This window comes from Natator depressus, chromosome 1 (genome assembly GCF_965152275.1).
Source record: "Natator depressus isolate rNatDep1 chromosome 1, rNatDep2.hap1, whole genome shotgun sequence".
Lineage (NCBI taxonomy): Eukaryota > Metazoa > Chordata > Testudines > Cheloniidae > Natator > Natator depressus.
The window spans coordinates 77,103,938-77,125,273 of record NC_134234.1 but is presented as its reverse complement, the minus strand read 5'-3'; the positions used below and the strand labels follow the sequence as shown (position 1 = coordinate 77,125,273).

The 21,336-nt window shown below is 42.0% G+C and overlaps 1 long non-coding RNA gene across 3 annotated transcripts in view; it reads left to right on the top strand.

The window, feature by feature from the left end:
• LOC141982253 (uncharacterized) overlaps positions 1-21,336 on the top strand; it is a 196,342-nt gene that overhangs the window by 41,837 nt on the left and 133,169 nt on the right. For all 3 annotated transcript variants that reach the window (XR_012637997.1, XR_012637998.1, XR_012637996.1), the window contains exon 2: positions 14,293-14,422. This is a non-coding gene — a long non-coding RNA (uncharacterized LOC141982253). The remainder of the gene's footprint in view (positions 1-14,292; positions 14,423-21,336) is intronic.

The window sequence follows — 21,336 nt, the reverse complement described above, 5'->3', positions numbered from 1 at the left end:
GCTGAACTGTTTTGGCTGAAATTTCCCCAAAGAATTTAGACCAAGGCAGATAGCGGATATGGACATTTTCACTTCAAATGGTTAAAGTTTGGCAAAGTTATAATAAACTAAAAACAGGATCTTATAATGGGAAGTGTTTGGCAAATTTAATAGTACATGGTGCTACCAGTCCCACATATGATAATACTTACCTTACAGAGGTACTGTGCTTCATTAATTAACATCTGTAAAATGATTTCAGATCCTTGAATGAAAGACTCTGTGCAAGTGCAAATGTTAATTATTATTTTACTATTATATACTTTTGCTTTGACTATTACTATTACTTTTCTTAAAATGAGAACTTCCTCCTTCAGCAAAATAACCCCAAGCAAGAAACAAAGACACATACAAACCTAGCCAACCTTTGCAAACAGAACTCTCACCAAGCATTCTTTCAGCTGCAGTATTTTGTTAAGAGCTAAAGAAATAAAAAGAGCACTTGAAACAATTAGAAAATTAAAGAAACGGTCATTAAGGCTCAGGAAAAATATATATTATCATACCAGGTTTTTCTTGAAATAATATAACAAATAATAAATCTCACAATACAAGTCTGTAAGACATCTTAGTGGAACATGTAAATGCTACAGAAAATCAATTGATAATACAACAGACTTTTGGTGAACAGGAAAATAAATTGTCAAAGAGAACCCACTTCAGATTTTGATGCATTAATCATTGTATCAGGACAAAGTATGTGCAAACATTTAGCAAATAAAATGCCTATATTTGTCCTCCTATTAAAGGCTCTTCTTATGCAAAGAAGTTTGCTTGAAGTTCTGTGCACAGTTTGCAATTCTGTAACCTTCACACAAGCCATCGTAGTGCTGCTCTCATAGCAAGGCTGTGTGCGAAAGGTTACTTCAGCCACTATTTTTTAATATTGTGTGTAAATGTAGGGCCTGATTTGGATTTCACTTACATCAATTTGATACCAGCATGACTGACTTCAATGGAACAACTGATTTACATCAGTGAGAAAGGAGAAACAGGGCCTTATGTCATTTTTTTTATTGTGAAAGGAAAAAAGGATAAAGTGTCAGATCTTGAAAACTAGACAAACCAAGCGATGAAATCATGACAGGGTACAACATCTCCTCATTCTACTCCTAATTACATCACAAACTGCTGCCTCTAGCAGTAAGATTAGGACAGAGAGTTAGAAACCTGTGAATCTTTGTAAAGAAACTATTTCCCATTATTCTACTGCCTATACTTACCCGCGCACCCGCTTACACTTCTGATGGACACCTCTGCCCACAGCTGTTCTCTGTCTTATTTTCACTGGTGAGAGATGCCACATGTGGCTCTGGGTCAAAGTCGGCAGCTATGAAACTGACTAACTCTCTGACCCTAAACGGGAAAACAATGAGATGACTGTACAAAAGGTGCTGTTCTTGCACAAAGTAAACACACTGAAAAAAGAATGCAAATACTATTTCTCTCTCTTGCTGGGACTTTGTTACTTATAGTAAAAATTTGTAACAAAAAATAACTAATGATAGAAGTGCACTTTTTAAATTGCACTTTTACAGAAGAACTTTGGGGTTTGGAACGGATCCCATCTGAGGAGAGGTTAAAGAGGCTAGAACTTTTCAGCTTGGAAAAGAGGAGACTAAGGGGGGATATGACAGAGGTCTATAAAATCATGAGTGGTGTGGAGAAAGTGAATAAGGGGAAGTTATTTACTTGTTCCCATCATATAAGAACTAGGGGGCACCAAATGAAATGAATGGGCAGCAGATTTAAAACAAATAAAAGGAAGTTCTTCTTCACACAGCACACAGTCAACTTGTGGAACTCCTTGTTTGAGGAGATTGTGAAGGCTAGGAATATAACAGGGTTTAAAAGAGAACTGGATAAGTTCATGGAGGTTAAGTCCATTAATGGCTATTAGCCAGGATGGGTAAGGAATGGTGTCCCTAGCCTCTGTTTGTCAGAGGTTGGAGATGGATGGCGGGAGAGAGATCACTTGATCATTACCTGTTAGGTTCACTCCCTCTGGGGCACCTGGCATTGGCCACTGTCAGTAGACAGGATACTGGACTGGATGGACCTTTGGTCTGATCCAGTATGGCCATTCTTATATTCTTATTATTCCAGCCCCTAGACCACTTCTTGTCCCAGATTTTAAAAAAAATCAAACTCTTAGGGTATGTCTACACTGTATTGTAAACCCAGGTCTGTGGGACCCAGGCTTGTGGACTTGGTGTTTCCAAGACCTTGCTTGAGCATCCATGCTGCATTGTAAACCTGGATTTACAACCGCTGCACTCGGGTTTCACAGATGTGCTAATATGTCCATATTATACTATGCAGACTTTATGTACTGCGACTTGACCTGCATCCACACTGCAAAATGACAGGGCTTGGACCCGAGTCACAGTGGGACTAGGGTGCTGAATGACCCTTCTGGCAGGGTCCTAGGACTCAGGTCCCGAGTGCTTGCTGACCTGAGTCAGACTGATTTGTGTGTGGACAGAAGGGGGGCTTGGGCTCAAACCTGAGTCAGAGCCTGGATTTAGTGTGCAAGATGTAGCCTTACCTTAGAGAAAAGTGGCTAACCAGCTGTCAAAGAAAAACAAAAAGAGACAGAAGAGAGAAGTCATTCATTACTTTAGTCATAGCAAAAGTTGAGAGTTTAATTGCATCAGCTATTACCATCCCAGGCTGAGAATGGCAAGAGAGATCCCATTCACTCCTATTATGAGAGGAGGGATTCACAGACCCATAATTCCTCCACAGAAAGTTCCATCTCACAGGTTGCAAGAGAGAAAAAATATCTTATAACAAGTGAAAGGAAAACTGAGCAAAATCAAAATTTAACACAAATCCAGGAGGGCGAGCTCACAAAATAGGTAATGATCCAGAAAGCTGTTCATAATGGAAATGTTTGTGAGGGCTACTAATAATGAGATTTACTGCATACAGCTGTGGGGAGCCTTGGTTCTTTCAGTGCTTGTGTTAGTGGAGGCTGGGAGCATGGCAAATATGATAGGAGAAGAGGGAATTCAGTCTGACTACTCTCAGGTGCCCATATGGGCTGCCCTTGGATGAAGCAGTGCTGCTCCAGAGGAAGCCATCTACAGTTGCTGGCTGAGGGGAGGAAAGAACAGGGATTGTATGTGGAAAAATAAGCCTATGGGTATCACATCATAGCCTGACGTAGTGGGTAAAAGTCCATAACCTCGGCTTGGTTCAACTGTCCATCTAACATCTCTGCCCCCAGAAAATTAGAACCTTCTTGACTTAAACACCTAGTTGATATTTGGTGGGAAAGAATCCCATGTGATCGAGAAAATAAGGACATCACTCTATCCTCTATCACCACCTTACCATTCCCAAATACTTATATCATTATTTGGTCCCTGATGTTCAGTAAAAAAGTGTACATGTGACTGTGTGGAAGATAGTACATTACTATGTGAGAATATTTGAAGAAAAAATACTGTTATTTATGTCAAGGTTCCTTCCTCACTCTGAACTCTAGGGTACAGATGTGGGAACCTGCATGAAAGACCCCCTAAGCTTATTCTTACCAGCTTAAGTTAAAACTTCCCCAAGGTACAAACTTTTACCTTTTGTCCTTGGACCTTATGCTGCCACCACCAAGCGTGTTAAACAAAGAACAGGGAAAGAGCCCACTTGGAGACGTCTTCCCCTCAAACCCTACATCCCCTTTCCTGGGGAAGGCTTGATAAAAATCCTCACCAATTTGCATAGGTGAACACAGACCCAAATCCTTGGATCTTAAGAACAAGGAAAAAGCAATCAGGTTCTTAAAAGAGAATTTTAATTAAAGAAAAAGTAAAAGAAAAACCTCTGTAAAATCAGGAAGGGAAATACCTTACAGAGTAGTCAGATTCAAAACATAGAAAATCCCTCTAGGCAAAACCTTAAGTTACAAAAAGACAAAAAAACAGGAATATACATTCCATTCAGCACAACTTATTTTATCAGCCATTTAAACAAAACAGAATCTAACGCATATCTAACTAGATTGCTTACTAACTCTTTACAGGAGTTCTGACCTGCATTCCTGCTCTGGTCCCGGCAAAAGCATCACACACCCAGACAGACCGTTTGTTTCCCGCCCTCCCTCCAGCTTTGAAAGTAACTTGTCTCCTCATTGGTCATTTTGGTCAGGTGCCAGTGAGGTTATCTTGGCTTCTTAACCCTTTACAGGTGAAAGGGTTTTGCCTCTGGCCAGGAGGGATTTTATAGTTCTGTATACAGAAAGGTGGTTACCCTTCCCTTTATATTTATGACACGCCCCCCAAACCACAGATAGGGTGAAACACTGGCTGTGATTTCTTCCTGGAGCTCTAGGAGAAAACAGAGTTAATAAGACACATGCACCTCTAAATATACTACCAAGTGTATAAAGACTAACAATATTTTCCACATCTCAAGGACGATTTTAACCAGTTGATTCTGGGAAACTTTCACAGGAGAGTGCATCAGCCACTTTGTTAAAAGCTCCTGAGATGTGTTGTATGTCGAAATCGAAATCTTGGAGAGCTAAACTCCACTGAATAAGTTTTTTGTTATTTCCCATGATGGTATGAAGCCACTGTAGCGCAGCATGGTCAGTTTGCAGGTGGAATTCTTGATCCGGTCCTTCCTGCATTAAAACTGCTCCTACACCACACTCGGATGCATCTGTGGTTACTAGGAACGGTTTGTCAAAGTCTGGGGCCCTTAGCACAGGGTCAGACATGAGTGTCGCTTTAAGCTGGTTAAAGGCCTTCTGACACTCCTTGGTCCACTGAACAGCATTTGGCTGTTTCTTTTTGGTTAGGTCTGTCAGTGGGGCGGCGATTTGGCTGTGTTGCGGTACAAATCGCCTGTAATATCCGGCCAACCCTAAGAAGGATTGGACCTGTTTCTTTGACTTTGGGACAGGCCACTTTTGGATAGCATCCACTTTGGCCTGTAGGGGGTTGATAGTTCCTTGACCCACTTGGTGTCCAAGGTAAGTCACTGTGTTTAGGCCTATTTGACACTTCTTAGCCTTAACAGTTAGTCCTGCCTCCCTTATGTGCTCAAAGACTTTTTGTACATGTTCCAGGTATTCTGCCCAGGAATCCAAAAATATGGCCACATCGTCAATGTAGGCGACTGCATATTCTCCTAATCCTGCTAGGAGACCATCTACAAGTCTTTGGAAGGTGGCGTGTGCATTCCGCAGCCCAAAAGGGAGTACATTAAATTCATACAGCCCGACATGTGTGGTGAAGGCTGACCTTTCCTTGGCGGATTCATCTAGTGGTACCTGCCAGTACCCCTTGGTTAAGTCCAAGGTAGAGAGCTGTAGCTCACAAAAGCTTATGCTCAAATAACTTTGTTAATCTCTAAGGTGCCACAAGTCCTCCTTTTCTTTTTGTGGATACAGACTAACACGGCTGTTACTCTGAAACCTGTTATTTAGATGGAAACTATAAAATAAAATGTAATAATGCCTGGATTATCTAGTTTGATAAAACCACAGCATTTCAAACTGAAGCCACACATTGATTTTGTGTTGCACCCTGTCCATTTCCACATTCTATTGTGTAATTACAGCAAGTTTATTTTGATCGAATACTCGTGATTAATGTACTTATTTTCACATTTGCTAGAAGGTCTGCAAATCTGTATTGCAGTTCGTAGCTTTTTCAAACTTTCACAACCAGGCATTTTAAAATTGATAAAAATAAAGCGAAGGCAAAATAGGTGGTTGTTATTTTAGACTCATGTTCCTGAGAAAGTGATAGCCAGTTCTGAGGAATAATGGTTCTGTATGTGGAAATGCAGCGTGCCCTCAATAGAGGGTGCTGTCTTCTCATTCTATCACAAGTTGAAATAGAAGGTCACTCAGCGTATTGATAAATCACACTGCCGTGATTCCTAACTGACAGCTCAAACTAACATCAAGCTGGATGAGAGAGAACAAAAGGCCATCAAGCAGCCATTTTCTTGACACTTTTATTCAATCACCAGCAGATTGCTTACGACAGCAATAGCAGCTGTTTTGTCTTCATCTTTCCACATTTGATAAAAGGTGTCAACTCAAATTTTTGTAAATAATTCACTTACCCCTACTGCACACACCAGCACTGTTCAGCATATGTATTCCAAGTGAGCAGATCACTGAGGCAGGTCAGGGCTCAATGATATCAGCTGAAGGTCATCTGTGATCTAAAAGGAAGCACTGATAAAGCTGCAGTCCCTCAAGGTCAAAGATAAGAACTACACTGAAATATGTGTGATGTAGACAAAAGGTTAAACAATAGAGAGAAAAGTGTGGTATTGTTTCAGTTAACACACTAATGATTTTTCTATTGTTCTTAGTTTAGGAAACACCATTACTAACTCATTCAGCTAGTTAACCCTTTCTAAGTGTATGGTGTATTTTAAAAAATGTTAGACTCAAGTAATCAGAATATTACTTTCCAAAACTGGTAATGTTAAGTAGTAGCTTACAGATCCTTAATATGCTGCTTCTAATACTTTTGAACTGTGAAAGGGAATGGAACATTTCTTTACTGCATTCACCAAAAAAAAAAAAAAAGCTGAATATTGTATCAAACACTAGTGGATAAAAAGACTAATATAAATTAAGTAAAATCCAGTTTATCTTCAATTCCTGCTTGAAATGCTTTTAGTTTCTAGACCAGAGGAGAATTAGAGAATGTGTCTAACATCTGCCATGGTAACAGCTTCATTTACTTTAAGGGTTTAGAAAAACTAATAGAGAGATCTTTGAATTATTGCAATCTGACACTGATGTTGGCAGTAGCTAAAGCCGAGAGATTAAAAGTGATACATCCTTCAATGCTGGTTTTTTTCATAGTTATATTACCCACAAAATAAATCTAAACAACAAATAGTCACTGTTTATCACTGTTTGGTTTATACTTTCTAATAGCCATAGTATATGTGCATTTGAGATTCTGTCTGGGCTCAAAAAGTAAGGAATTTATTGCAAGCAACTGATGTACATGAAGATCAGAGAGCAGTGCCTTACATTTTCCCCTTTCCTTTCTGCCTCAAAGCTATGGTGACAACAACTTCCCTCAATCCAGCTACACTTTGCTAAAGAAATAACCAGAGCTGGATAAGAGAAGATCTCTTTTATTCCTTACAAAAACAGACAGGAGTTAGGAATAGTGTTTGCATAAATTTCATTCCCTATCTAGCTAGTCTCATGTAAATTAATTAGAGAAAATCTCAACTAGGATTAAGCAAACAATTTGCAGCAAATAATCTACTTTATGAATTTAATCTCCTTTTCTGTTAGCAGGACACTGAGAATTAGATTGTGATTTCTTCAAATGTTCTAATTTGAACATGCTGATTTTTATGTAACTATGGATTGATCGCAAAAAGTTTTCTGTGAGCATTTGCTACTTGATAATCTGAATTCAGATGTGCTTGTTTACATTGATTGGCCACATAAATCTTATGGTATTGTGTTTGCCTTTCTTAACTGGATAAATCCTAGAATCGGCCAAAGGGTTTGAGGAAATGACTGCGGCTTTGAATCTCTGAGGAAGTGAGCAGGATTACAGATTTTTACAAAATGTTAAGCCTTTTCCTTTCTGGGCGACATAAATCTTGCTCAAGGTACCATTCTGAGAAGAAATAGACCACTCTAAAATGTATTGGCTGGGTACAGAAATTTAAATATAATGTTCTCTCATTAGATTTGCACAAAGTCATTGTCTGTGCATGCATGATCGTAGCTGCTAAGGGTGCTGTTAGGTGTTTTAATTGCCCTTGTGGCAAGGCTGTGGTGAAAGTTTTGGGGAACACGGATCCCTTGCTGTTTTAAGCAGCATTCCATCCCATATAAAATAAACCAAATACATTGCATTTATTGGTCTACAGTTTTCTGACCAGTTCTTGATGCAGATTCACTGTGCATATGTGTGCTTGGTCCTACCTATGAAGGATATGTTTAAATCCTTGTATGGCTTATTTACTTGCCTCTGTGCCAGTGTTCTGGCAGGGAATTTTGGGAACACTGTGCCACTTCTGTGTCAAGTAATGTCCCATCCCATCAATTTTATATCACTTCTGGTGTGAATACTCAAGCTAAAAATTCATTTTCCTCAAGCACTTACATGAGTGAAACCAGATTACTCGCATTCATTTGTTTTCCATGAACATACAAAAAGGATGCTAGGCTAAGGCAGATAGTAAACACAGTCTGGGCTCTACCCTCTAAGTGTGGCAGAGCAGTAGGAAGTCTTTAGTCTAGCCTCCTGGCTAGGGCAGACAGCAAATACCATCAGTGGGCCTGCAGCCTTCTGGCTGGGGCAAGCCACAAACAAGGCATAGGCCTTCCGGCCTAGGGGAACTAAGCCGCCATCTCAGAGTTGGGGTTGGCGGCAGGGGACTAGGGGGATCCAGGCCCACCGTAGTCCACTGGGTCCCAGCCCAGGGCCTAACAGGAGCAGGGGTCAGTGGGGATCCTGCTGAAACAGACTGGCTCATACTGTGACAGCACAACGTGACTATTGTCTGGTTTCCCTGGACTACTTCCTATCACAGTCAATTGGTGTTGCTCCATAGCCTGTGAGTCCTCAGTCTCCTCAGGATAAGTGGAAGATGACAGTCTTAGCAACTCTTCCCCATTCTCGGTCTCCTCCGAGGGCAGGACACCGCATGGCTCAGGATCTGGTCTGGAGTCCAGCAATGGGTTAGAGACGTCTGCCTCCTTCACTGGCTCCAGCCCAACTGAGCTGAAGGGCCCACCTCTTATACTTCTTGTCCCTCCTCTCTGCTGCCGGCAGGAGGGGCGGGCTGGCTTGGCTCCACCCACTAGGGAGAGTGTAGTGGTCCCTCTCTGTCAGGCTCAGAGGGAGGCCACTCTGCCTCACTACAAGGGGCCTGTATTATGTATCTTTATAATTCCACTACTAACCACAGCAAAAATACTAGCGGTTTATTGGGAATTTGTCCCAATTCTAGTAATCGGTGTTGGCTACCAATGTACCACTCTAAATCCCAAGGGAAGTAAAGGAAAGCTGTGACTTTCACTGGTGGAGTTTACCATAGTTTCAAGCAGGTATAAGCATCATCAGTGCAAATTGCAGATTTGCCAGTCTATATTTGGGCTAACCATTGATTGCTGGAATCAGAGGCAAATTCCCAATGAAGACAAGTCCTGTGGTAGGTAAGTTGTCAGAGGCTCATTAGAAGTGGGATATTGATAGCTTTTAGGGCTAAACTCAGAAGAATCATAATAATAATCTAATCTGATATCTTGCATAATACAGGCCAAAGAATCTCATCCAATAATTTCTCTGCATCAAGCTCACAACTTCTGTTTGAACTATATTATATCTTTTAGAAAGATTTCCAGTCTTGAATTGAAAAGTTCAATTGAGAAAGAATTTGCCATGTCTCTAGATGTCTCAGTGGTTAATTACTCTCCCTGTGAAAAATGTGTGTCTTATTTCTAGTCTGAATTTGTCAGGCATCAGCTTCCAAACATTAAGTATTGATAAAAAATCACCTAATATCAGAAATCTCTTCCCCATAGGTATTTGTAGACCATGATCAAGTCACCTCTTAACCTTCTCTTGGATGAACTAAATAGATTAAGCTTTTTTAAACTCTCACTACAAGGCATTTTTTTCCAGACCTTGAATCATTCTTGTTACTCTTTTCTGAACCCTTTCCAATTAGTCAATATCCTTTTTGAAGTATGATCACCAGAAATGGACATAGTATTCCAGTAGCGTATGGAGAAGTAGTACTGCCTCCCTACTCTGTACTTTGTATTCCCCTGCAAATACATCCTAGGATCGCTTTCACACTTTGAGCTATACCAGCACAGTGGGAGCTCGTGATCTAATTGGAATCTGCCATGACCCTTAAATCTTTTCAGGGTCACTGCTTTCCAGGATAAAGTTCCCCATTTTATAAGTGTGACCTACATTCTTTGTTCCTAGATGTATGACCTTACATTTGGCTGGATTAAAATACTCAAAGGAGCCCACTTTACCAGATTATCCAGGTTGGTCTGTATAATACATCTGACCCCATCATTATTTACTACTCCATCAATTTTTGTGTCACCTGCAAATTTTACCAGCAATGATTTAATTTTTCTTCCAGACCATTGATAATGATATTGGATAGCATTGAGCAGAGCATAGAACCTTGTTGGAGTCCACTAGAAATATCCCCATTAGATGACAGTCCCCCATTTACAATTACTTTTTGAGATCTATCAGTTAACCAGTTTTTAATCCATTTAATATGGGCTACATTGATGTGTATAGTGCACATTATTTTATCAGAATGTCATGTAGGATTAAGTCAAAAACCTTATAAATGTCTAAGTATATTATGTCAACACAATTACCTTTATCAGCCAATCTTGTGATCTTATCAAAAATATAATCAAGTTTTGTTTGACAAGATGTATTTTTGCATATACTTATGTTGATTGGCATCAATTCTGCTATCATCTTTCCTTTAATTCTTTACTGATTATGTCTTATGTTAGCCTGTCCGTAATTTTACCTTGACTGACGTCATGTTAACTGGCTTATAGTTTCCCAGGTTATCCCTTTTACTCTTTTTAAATATTGGCACAACATTGGCTTTTCTCCAGTTTCTCCCCAGTGTCCCAGTGATCGCATGATTTCAAACCCTGGCAAGATAATGGAACAGCTGATAGAGGACTCAATTAACAAAGTATTAAAGGAGGGTAATGTAATTAATGTGAGTGAACATGGGTTTATGGGAAAATAGATCCTGCCAACTAATTAGATATCTTTTTTTTGATGAATTACAATTTGATTGATAAAGGTAATAGTGTTGATGTCATATACATAGACTTATCTTAAGCATTTGACTTGGTATTGGACAACATTTTGATTAAAAAATGAGAACAATATAAAATTGACATAACAAACATTAACTGGATTAAAAACTGGCTAATGGCTAGGTCTCAAAATGTAATTGTAAATGGGAAACTGTAATGTATACATCTAGGAACAGACAATGTATACCATACTTAAAGGTTGGGGGACTCTATCCTGGGAAGCAGTGACTATGAAAAAGATTTGGGGGTTGTGGTGGATAATCAGCTGAACATGAGCTCCCAGTGTGACAGTGTGGTCAAAGATCCAATGTGATCCTGGGATGCATAAACAAGGGAATTTCAGGTAGGAGCAGAGAGGTTATTTTAGCTCTGTATTTGGCACTGGTGAGACTGCTGTGGGAATCCCGTGTGCAGTTCTGGTGCCCACAGTTCAAGAAGGATAGTGATAAATTGGAGAGGCTTCAGGGAAGAGCCACAAGAATGATTAAAGGATTAGAAAACATGCCTTATAGTTATAGACTCAAAGAGCTCCATCTATTTATCTTAACAAAGAAAATGTTAAAGGGTGACTTGATTACAGCCTATAAGTATCTACATGGGGAACAAATATTTAATAATTGGCTCTTCGATCTAACAGAGAAAGATATAGCATGATCCAATGGCTGGAAGTTGAAGCTAGGCAAATTCAGGCAGGAAATGAGGCATATATTTTTAACAGTGTGGGTAATTAGCCATCAGAACAATGTACCAAGGGTTGTGGTGGATTCTCTATCACTAACAATTTTAAAATCAAGATTGGATGTTTTTTTCTAAAGAATATGCTCTCGGAATTATTTTGGGGGAGTTCTATGGCCCGTGTTATACATACTAGACTAGATGATCATGATAGTGCCTTCTGGCCTTGGAAGCTATGACAGGTTCTTGTCCCAAGATCAGGCCAAGTGTTATTAAAATTACTGTATAGTTGGGAGCCCCGAGGTGCACAGTTGCAACACTCACACTAGAAGAGCTTTTGTATATTTACAATAATTTATTAATACATTTAGCAAAGTCACAAACACTCAAACTCAGTAAGGTAGATAGAGATAATACAGAATGTACACTTGAACATTAATATATTCACATCATACCTTGCAGAACAACCTGAAATATTAGCCATTATCTTCCTCATTACCACCATCTTCCTCCTTATCACCAGCTGCCGTCATTCTGGCACCTCCCAAAGGCTACATTTCTCTCTTCTTCATACAAGGCTGGGATACAGCTTTTATAATATGTCACGCTGACACCACTATTCCTAATGCATATTCATTAGGGGATTCTCCCTCTTCCTTATTTGTATTTCCTCACCCTACTAGTGTTGGGGAGCCCTTCTCCTATAGTTTAGTATATTAATGATCTCAACTTAATATCATATGTGTCAAATTGTTGCCATGGCACTCTTGTGGTCAGATACCTATGGATGTTAGCTTGTGTTCCTGGGTTGGCTGATGTTATTATGGCCCAAATTCGCCCTCACACGCTATTTTCAGTTTCCCCAAACTTAGGGGTTACTGTTGGGCTGTTTATCTGTGGCAAAGTTCATAGGCCCTAAGCCTTATGCTAATTGCTGAATCCAATGTCTTACAGGATACAGGCTTGCATTACTGCTGAATACAATAAAAGCAGAATATAATAAAGGCAAGCTAGCCCACACTTTTGACGTTACCTATGGCTGCAGCCTGGTTCCCAGTCATACGGATCGGTTTACACGGGTACACAGAGCAATATTTAAAATTTTTAAAATTATATATGGACCAGCTCCTATCTGCAAGTATGGATAGAGGGTGGTGGTAGGAGATGGAGAGACATCGGTTGGGGGGTAGAAGACTGAATATCACAGAGCTGTGCTATTAATCTTGGAATAAGGGAAGCTGAAGGAAGCAGGAGAAGTTGGTGCACAGAGTAATGATAGGCCCTAGAGACTTTTATTTTACAGCCAAAGGTCTTGGGTTCAATCCCTGCTGACAATCCAAACATGAGAGGTAGTATACTTGCTAGGCTGTTTGCAAGGAGGCTAGAAATCAGGAATTCTGATGACAAATCTTTTACTGATGTATTACAAAAAGTTGTATACACATTAGCAAAATGTGTGTTGTATCTCCCTTGGTGGATTGTGTCACATGACATAGAGGATAACAGTTTAAAGCTGGCTGGTCAAGTCAGTCCATGTTTGATGGCACATTCCTAAGCATCAGTTCCTGATCATTGGTTCTGGCCATTTCCTATCATTGATTCATGCTATCCCAGAGATCCAGAACAGGAGTACTAGAGGTTCTTTGGATTGAGTGGGTCAGGTCTAATGTGCACCCCTGCAAGCAAGCATCACTGGAGCAGAGTCCATCTCTTCAGGGAGTCATGGGAGATGCTTGTTGCTCAAAGACTGACGTGGGCGTTAGATAGTACCCAATGCGATATTTGGGGAAGGAGGACTGTAAAGTGACATGCCCTCACACTAGGTAGGAGGAAGCTAATGAGATCTTCTGGGCCTGTGCTGTGCTAACTTACCATAGGAAGGAACGGTGAATGCTGCTCCACCCACAGACCGAGGGTAACGGAGATAGTCCAGCCGAGGAGGAGACAGCTACAGGACACACAGCTCCCCGAGCTGTCCTGGCTGTCAGCAAAGCCATATGCCCCAGGAAGAAGGGTAGGAGGTAAACCCCCAGGAAGTGGCAATAGACTTTGAGAGACTCAGCTGATAAACCAAACATCCAGGGACTGCGTGAGAGACTGGCTGTCATTCTAGCCACCCCTAAGTGTTGCCAACTGGGGTAGAAGAGAGGCTAAATGATGGACCGCGGGACCTAGGGAGGGGCATTAGGGAGCCCGCAGGAACCTTGCTCCCCTCACAGAGACCTTGAAATTAAAAAAAAATCATAACAATAACATATAAGATAATAGCCTATGAATATGCAGATAGATATAGATATATTTCTTTATTTAGAGGCTTATACTTAGTTACGTACAAGTAGTAGTAAGTTGTAGTGTGTGTGTGTATTCAGAATGTCACACTGTTTATTATATACATTCTTCATCTATTTTGTGTTATTGTAGGTAAGTGGAATATAATTCCGTTTGTTCCAGTTTAAATAAAATTCCTGTTATGTTTTTTTTGACAGCCAGTTGTATTATCTTGGCAACCACCGAATAACCTTTTATCACAGTATAACATCCCCCCAGCTCTCACCTGCCAGGTAAATCATACCTCCACTGTGACAGACCAATACTAAATCTTGGTTGGCGGTTTTGGGATGGGGCGGCCCTCAGATGTATTTCAAATGATAACACAATAACTCTACTCTGAGAGGTCTGTTTATGTATACATAAAAGTTAGTGTAAGGACCCTGGAGTAATTGTTGAAATTATTTTGTATTCATTTACAGAGATGAATGTGGATGTTGAGCTGACGTTGGTTGAAGTGTTCCATTTGTTGAAGTGTTCCTGTGCTGAACTTCCTCTGTGGTTTAACACAGCATTTCAGTCCTGGGGGCTGTCAATTTGGTGCTTCGACAGGTAAAATTATAGATGATTCTGTTGTTGCAATACAGGGCTGGGAACCAGGAGATCTGGCTTCTAGGCCCAGGTCTACGACAGACTTCCCTCGCTATTCATCTTACATTTTTATTTCTGTATGTGTATAATACAGATAATAATACTTACCCTCTTTACAGGAGGGTTGTGTAGCTTAATTCATTAAAGTCTGTAAGGTGCTCTGAGATCTTCGTATGGAAGGTCCTTCTGCAGTGCTAAGATTTATTATTTAAATCTGGGACCAGATTCATTTGTATGCACCATCCATTTTGCACCGTTTTGGTGATGCAGAGCAGCCATGTACCTAGTTCAATTGGCTTGAGGTTGGGTTTATGGCTGATTTGCATCATCAGAGCCATACAGAGCGGCTGGAGCATACCATTCAATCTAAGCCTTGTTTTTAAGTTGTTTGTTAAACTAATGTATATGTTTTTTTCTAGATTTTGTCATGATCAATGTTTGTAAGTCATTCCAATATGGTGGACTGTTTAGACAAAGAGAAATAATAAAAGAACAAAAAACTGCACAGGGACTTGTCACTGTATCTACACTAGGGAATTTTAGACAAAATTTCCCATTACTGATGCCACTAGTTCAGCGGCAAATGAGTTAGCACCAGTGTGAAACTGTGCAGATGAGGCTCTGGAAGCTTCTGGTGTTCTTACCATTATGTTAGTTAAACCTAACTGATGCAGTGATAGAAACATCAAAAGCATTTGAAGCCTTGTCTAAATTAGGGCTTACACTGATGATAACACTAATGCAGGTGAACTTGCGTGTTTTGAGATCTTTTTCTACAATTCCCTAGCATAGACAAGGCTGCAAGACTCACTAAACAAGCCAGTACTTGTCTGCTGCACTATCAGTATCATAACACTTGTGTATCAGCGTGTTTATTGTTATTGAAATAGTAAATGTTTTCTAATTTTTATACACATACACACACATATATATAACACACATACACACACTGAAACACAAACATGTTAAATACAATGTGCCAAAGAAAAAATATGCAAAGCCACAAACGACTCCCTGGCACTCGGAATAATGTTAATTCATTTATTTTAAATGATCAGAAAAAAAGATTGGTTTAGCAGTTTTTACTCTTTTGTGGGGAGCATGGAATGGAGTCCGAGTTGCAACATAATCTTGATATTGATCTCTTAGAAGAATGTTAATTTGTCAATGTCTGTAATTTGCCAGGTTTTATTAATCCATTCTTCTTTCTTCAGAGGAATATTTCTCTTCCAAAACTGTGCTATTACATTTTTTTCCAGTAAAGATATTAAAAAAAGGACAAATCTCTGAAATCATTCTCATATATTGAAACAATCCCAAAAGAAATGTTTTGTAAATATCTATCTAATCTAATATATTTTATATGACAAGTTTTGCTCTCAGCGATGTGAATGCAACCCTACTAAAGTCTATATTATCTAATAATTTCTCAGTGAGAGTTAATATTAGTGGATGGGCATTCCTCCCTTATATACACTGTGCCAGTGAGAGTGAGTCTGCCCCCACATGTTATTTTAATCTGTGTCTCTCCAATTTTGTATATGAACATTTTGTTGTGTATTGCCAAATTTTTTGTTCTAATTTTCTCTGGCTGAGTTTCTCTGGCAGATATCTTTGCCAATAGATGAGGCATTTAATGTTTAATTTAAGAAATATCTCATAATGCTTTAGATAATGCTGACATGAGCCTTTTTACATTTTTCTTTCCAAAAAACTGATTCTTTATTTTCACTGGGTTCCTGGAAATAGTGATATTTAAAAGCAGGTGCAATATATAAGCATATTGTCATTATTGTAAGTAGTAGGAAAGTAGGATTTCTTCTCTCATCTTATTGTATCATTTATCTTTTGAGATAAAACACAGAATCTTTACCAAATAGCTGAGCCATCCTGTCCATGCCTAGTCACACCTTGCCCTCATTAAATCTTTTAAACATCTCTGTAAGAATTAGCCCTGGTCTACACTACAAGTTTAGGTCGAATTTAGCAGTGTTAGATTGATTTAACCCGCACCTGTCCACATGATGAAGCCATTTTTGTCGACTTAAAGGACGCTTAAAATCGATTTCTGTACTCCTCCCTGATGAGATAATTAGCCCTGAAATCGACATCGCTGGGTCGAATTTGGGATAGTGTGGACGCAATTTGACGGTATTGGCCTCTGGGAGCTATCCCAGAGTGCTCCATTGTGACCGCTCTGGACAGCACTTTCAACTCAGATGCACTAGCCAGGTGGACAGGAAAAGCCCCGGGAACTTTTGAATTTCATTTCCTGTTTGGCCAGCGTGGCGAGCTCATCAGCACAGGTGACCATGCAGTCCCAGAATTGCAAAAGAGCTCCAGCATGGACCGAACAGAAGGTACTAGATCTGATAGCTGTATGGGGAGACAAATCCGTGGTATCAGAACTCTGTTCCAAAAGATGAAATGCCAAAATATTTGCCAAAATCTCCAAGGGTATGAAAGACAGAGGCTACAACAGGGACCCGCAGCAGTGCCGCGTGAAAATTAAGGAGCTCAGGCAAGCCTACCAAAAACCCAAAGAGGCAAAAGGCCGCTCCAGGTCAGAGCCCCACACACTCTGCTTCTAAGATGAGCTGCATGCAATTCTGGGGCTGGGGGGAGGGGGCCCTAATACAACCCCACCCCTGTCTCTGGACAGCTGCAAGGGGGGAGTCTCATAGCAGACAGTAGGCAAGTGGAGAAACCATTCTCCCTGACAGCCAGGAACTGTTTATCACCCTGGAGCCAATACCCTCCCAACCCTCCCAAGGCGGGCTCCCGGACCATGAAGCCGGAGAAGACCTCTGGTGGGTGTACCTTTGTAAATATGATACATGGCTTAAGAGCAAGCATGTTTAATGATTAATTTGCCCTGAAGACTTGGGATGCATTCGTGGCCGGTACAGCCCCTTCTTTTAAATGGCCAACCCAACGGGTGCTTGGTATGGGAAAGGAGGGTGCTGCTGTTTGAAACCATTCCCACATGTTATGAAGGTTGAAGAAGTTGAAAGACTGTGGCTTACCATGGCTGCCTGCAAGCTGAATTCTGTTGCCTGGCCCTGAGTGTGTGATCTCTCACACCAAACTGGCAGGACCTCAATATAAGAGGCAAAATGTGACCTTGTACCGAAAGCACATGTGCTATGCAATGTTAACAACTTGGTTCACCATGAAAGAGTCTACCCAATGTTCTCTAAAATGTGTCTTTTAAAATACTACTCTCCCTTTTTCCCTCCCTGAGCTGCAAATGTTTCAATGCTCCCCCTATCATTTCCATCCCAGAGGCTAGCGCAGATAAGAAGGTGAAAAAAACGCACTCGCGATGAAATGTTCTCTGAGCTCATGCAGTCCTCCCACACTGAAAGAGCTCAGCAGAATGTGTGGAGGCAAACAATGTCAGAGTCTAGGAAAACAGAAAATGAACACGAGGACAGGAGGGACGAGCAAGATGAGAGGTGGCAGGAGCAAGATGAGAGGAAGCAGGATGCAATGCTGAGGCTACTGGAGGATCAAACTGATATGCTCTGGCGTCTGGTAGAGCTGCAGAAAAGGCAGCAGGGGACAGACCGCCACTGCAGCCCCTGTGTAACTGCCCGCTATCCTCCCCAAGTTCCATAGCCTCCTCACCCAGACGCCCAAGAATGCGGGGGTGGGGGGGAGGCTACGGGCACCAACCACTCCACCCCAGAGGACTGCCCAAGCAACAGAAGGCTGGCAGTCAATAAGTTTTGAAGTGGAGTATGGCCTTGTCCTTCCCTCCTCCCCTCATCCACCACTCCACCCGGTGCTTCCCTCCTCCTCCAACCCTCCTGGGCTACCTTGGCAGTTATCCCCCTATTTGTGGGATGAATTAATAAAGAATGCATGATTTTGAAACAACAATGACTTTATTGCCTGTGCAAGTGGTGATTGAAAGGGGGAGGCCAGTTGGCTTACAGGGAAGTAGAGTGAACCAAGGGGGTGGGTTTTCATCAAGGAGAAACAAACAGAACTGTCACACTGTAGCCTGGTCAGCCATGAAACTGGTTTTCAAAGCTTCTGTGATGCGCAGCGCGCCCTGCTGTGCTCTTCTAATCGCCCTGGTGTCTGGCTGCGCGTAATCAGTGGCAAAGCGATTTGCCTCAACCTCCCACCCCTCCATAAATGTCTCCCCCTTACTCTCACAGATATTGTGGAGCACAGAGCAAGCAGCAATAACAATGGGAATATTGGTTATGCTGAGGTCTAACCGAGTCAGTAAACTGCGCCAGCGTTCTTTTAAACAGCCAAATGCACACTCTACCACCATTCTGCACTTGCTCAGCCTATAGTTGAACAGCTCCTGACTGCTGTCCAGGGTGGCTGTGTACGGCTTCATGAGCCATGGCATTAAGGGGTAGGCTGGGTCCCCAAGGATAACTATAGGCATTTCAACATCCCCAACAGCTATTTTCTGGTCTGGGAAGTAAGTCCCTTGCTGCAGCTGTTCAGACAGACCAGAGTTCCTGAAGATGTGAGCGTCATGTACCTTTCCCAGCCATCCCACGTTGATGTCGGTGAAACGTCCCTTGTGATTCACCAGAGCTTGCAGCACTATTGAAAAGTACCCCTTGCGGTTTATGTACTCGCCGGCTTGGTGCTCCAGTGCCAAGATAGGGATATGGGTTCCGTCTATGGCCCCACCACAGTTAGGGAATCCCATTGCAGCAAAGCCATCCACTATGACCTGCACATTTCCCAGAGTCACTATCCTTGATAGCAACAGCTCAGTGATTGCGTTGGCTAATTGGATCCCAGCAGCCCCCACAGTAGATTTGCTCACTCCAAATTGATTCCCGACTGACCGGTAGCTGTCTGACATTGCAAGCTTCCAGAGGGCTCTCGCCACTCACTTCTGAACTGTGAGGGCTGCTCTCATCTTGGTATTCTTGTGCTTCAGGGCAGGGGAAAGCAAGTCACAAAGTTCCATGAATGTGCCCTTAGGCATGCGAAAGTTTCGCAGCCACTGGGAATCATTCCAGACCTGCAACACTATGCGGTCCCACCAGTCTGTGCTTGTTTTCCGGGCCCAGAATCAGCATTCAATGGCATGAGCCTGCCCCATTGCCACCAGGAAGGCCAAATTGCCGGGACCTGTGCTTTGAGAGAAGTCTGTGTCCATGTCCTCATCGCTCTCGTCACCGTGCTGCCGTTTCCTCCTCACCTGCTTTTGCACGTTCTGGTTCTGCATATACTGCATGATAATGTGCGAGGTGTTTACAATGCTCAGAACTGCCGCGGTGATCTGAGCGGGCTCCATGCTTGCCGTGGTGTGGCGTCTGCAGGAGAGCAGAGTTGCAGGGGAAGCGGTGGTTGGATGACCAGTTTGGCAGACCTACTGCACCCTCTGCTGCCAGGACACAATGACTGAGTGGGCTGCACTCTTGCCTTGGTACGGCGAGACAAGAGAGGCTGAGCAGAGTTGCAGCGGAAGCGGATGCTGTTGCCTCCTCGCCTGCTTTTGCAGGTTCTGGTTCTGCACATACTTCAGGATAATGCGCGAGGTGTTTACAATGCTCATAACTGCCGCGGTGATCTGAGCGGGCTCCATGCTTGCCGTGGTATGGCGTCTGCAGGAGAGCACGAGGGAAGAGTTGGAGCGGAAGTGGTGGCTAAGGACAGATGCCATGAGAATAGATATTTATAGAGAATGATGAGAGGTCCTGCGAGGTGGATTCATGAGAGCAGGAGAGCAGAGTTGCAGCGGAAGCGGTGGAGGACGATGGTTAGCACCACGCACATTTCTTGAGGAAGAACACACGTACCTGGGAGCCCATGACAGACAACATGGAGAAATTAGCTATTGAGACAATAGCAGCAGAGCAGAGTTGCAGCGTAAGTGGTGTATGACGACAGTTAGCAGCCCTACTGCACTGTCTGCTGCCAGAAGCACCCAGGACATAACAGCGGCGGTGTCAGTGAGCTGGGCTGAGCGGGCTGCACGCTTGCCGTGGTATGGCATCTGCATGGAAAAAAGGCACGAAACGATTGTCTGCCGTTGCTTTCACGGAGGGAGGGGTGACGGACGACATGTACCCAAAACCCACCCGCAACAATGTTTTTGCCCCATCAGGCATTGGGAGCTTAATCCAGAATTCCAATGTGTGGCGGAGACTGCGGGAACCATGGGATAGCTACACACAGCGCACTGCTCCGTAAGTCGATGCTAGCCATGGTAGTGAGGACGCACTCAGCCGACTTAATGCGCTTAGTGTGGACATACGCAACTGACTGTATAAAATTGATTTCTAAAAATCGACTTCTATAATATCAACCTAATTTCATAGTGTAGACATACCTTTAGTCTCATTTTACAGATGGTAAGATAAAGGCAGAGAATTTAAATGATTTTACTGAGCCCACAGAAGGATTCTGTCTCCGTACCAGGGTTAGAATACAGAAGTCTCTTGCTTTCAATTCCATGTTTAAGACCATACTGCTTCTCATGCTATTGACCTATAAATCTTTGAGGCCTGAGGTCTCATTGGCTGGTAAGCAGAAGAATCCAGTAAGATACAGATAGCTTGCAAGGGCCTTACTGTCATCATCATCAGCCTAGGTGCCACTATCTCTCATAGCTGTGATTTTTATATGAGGTCCTCCCAAAAACATCAAGAGATATGTCTATGGTTTTCATGGACCTCAGAGGCTAACCCTGGTTGGCTGCAATGAAGTTCATGAATAATCCATGATTTTAAGCAAAAATAGGGACAAACCGTCAACCCTAGCAACTGGTTTATATAACTTTACCTTTTTAAGGCTATGTATTTGCAAGGAAAAAATCTAGAAAATTTATTCAAAATTGGAAGCTGAGACTAACTCTGATATTTTCTGGTCCCCTAAATGAAAGGAAA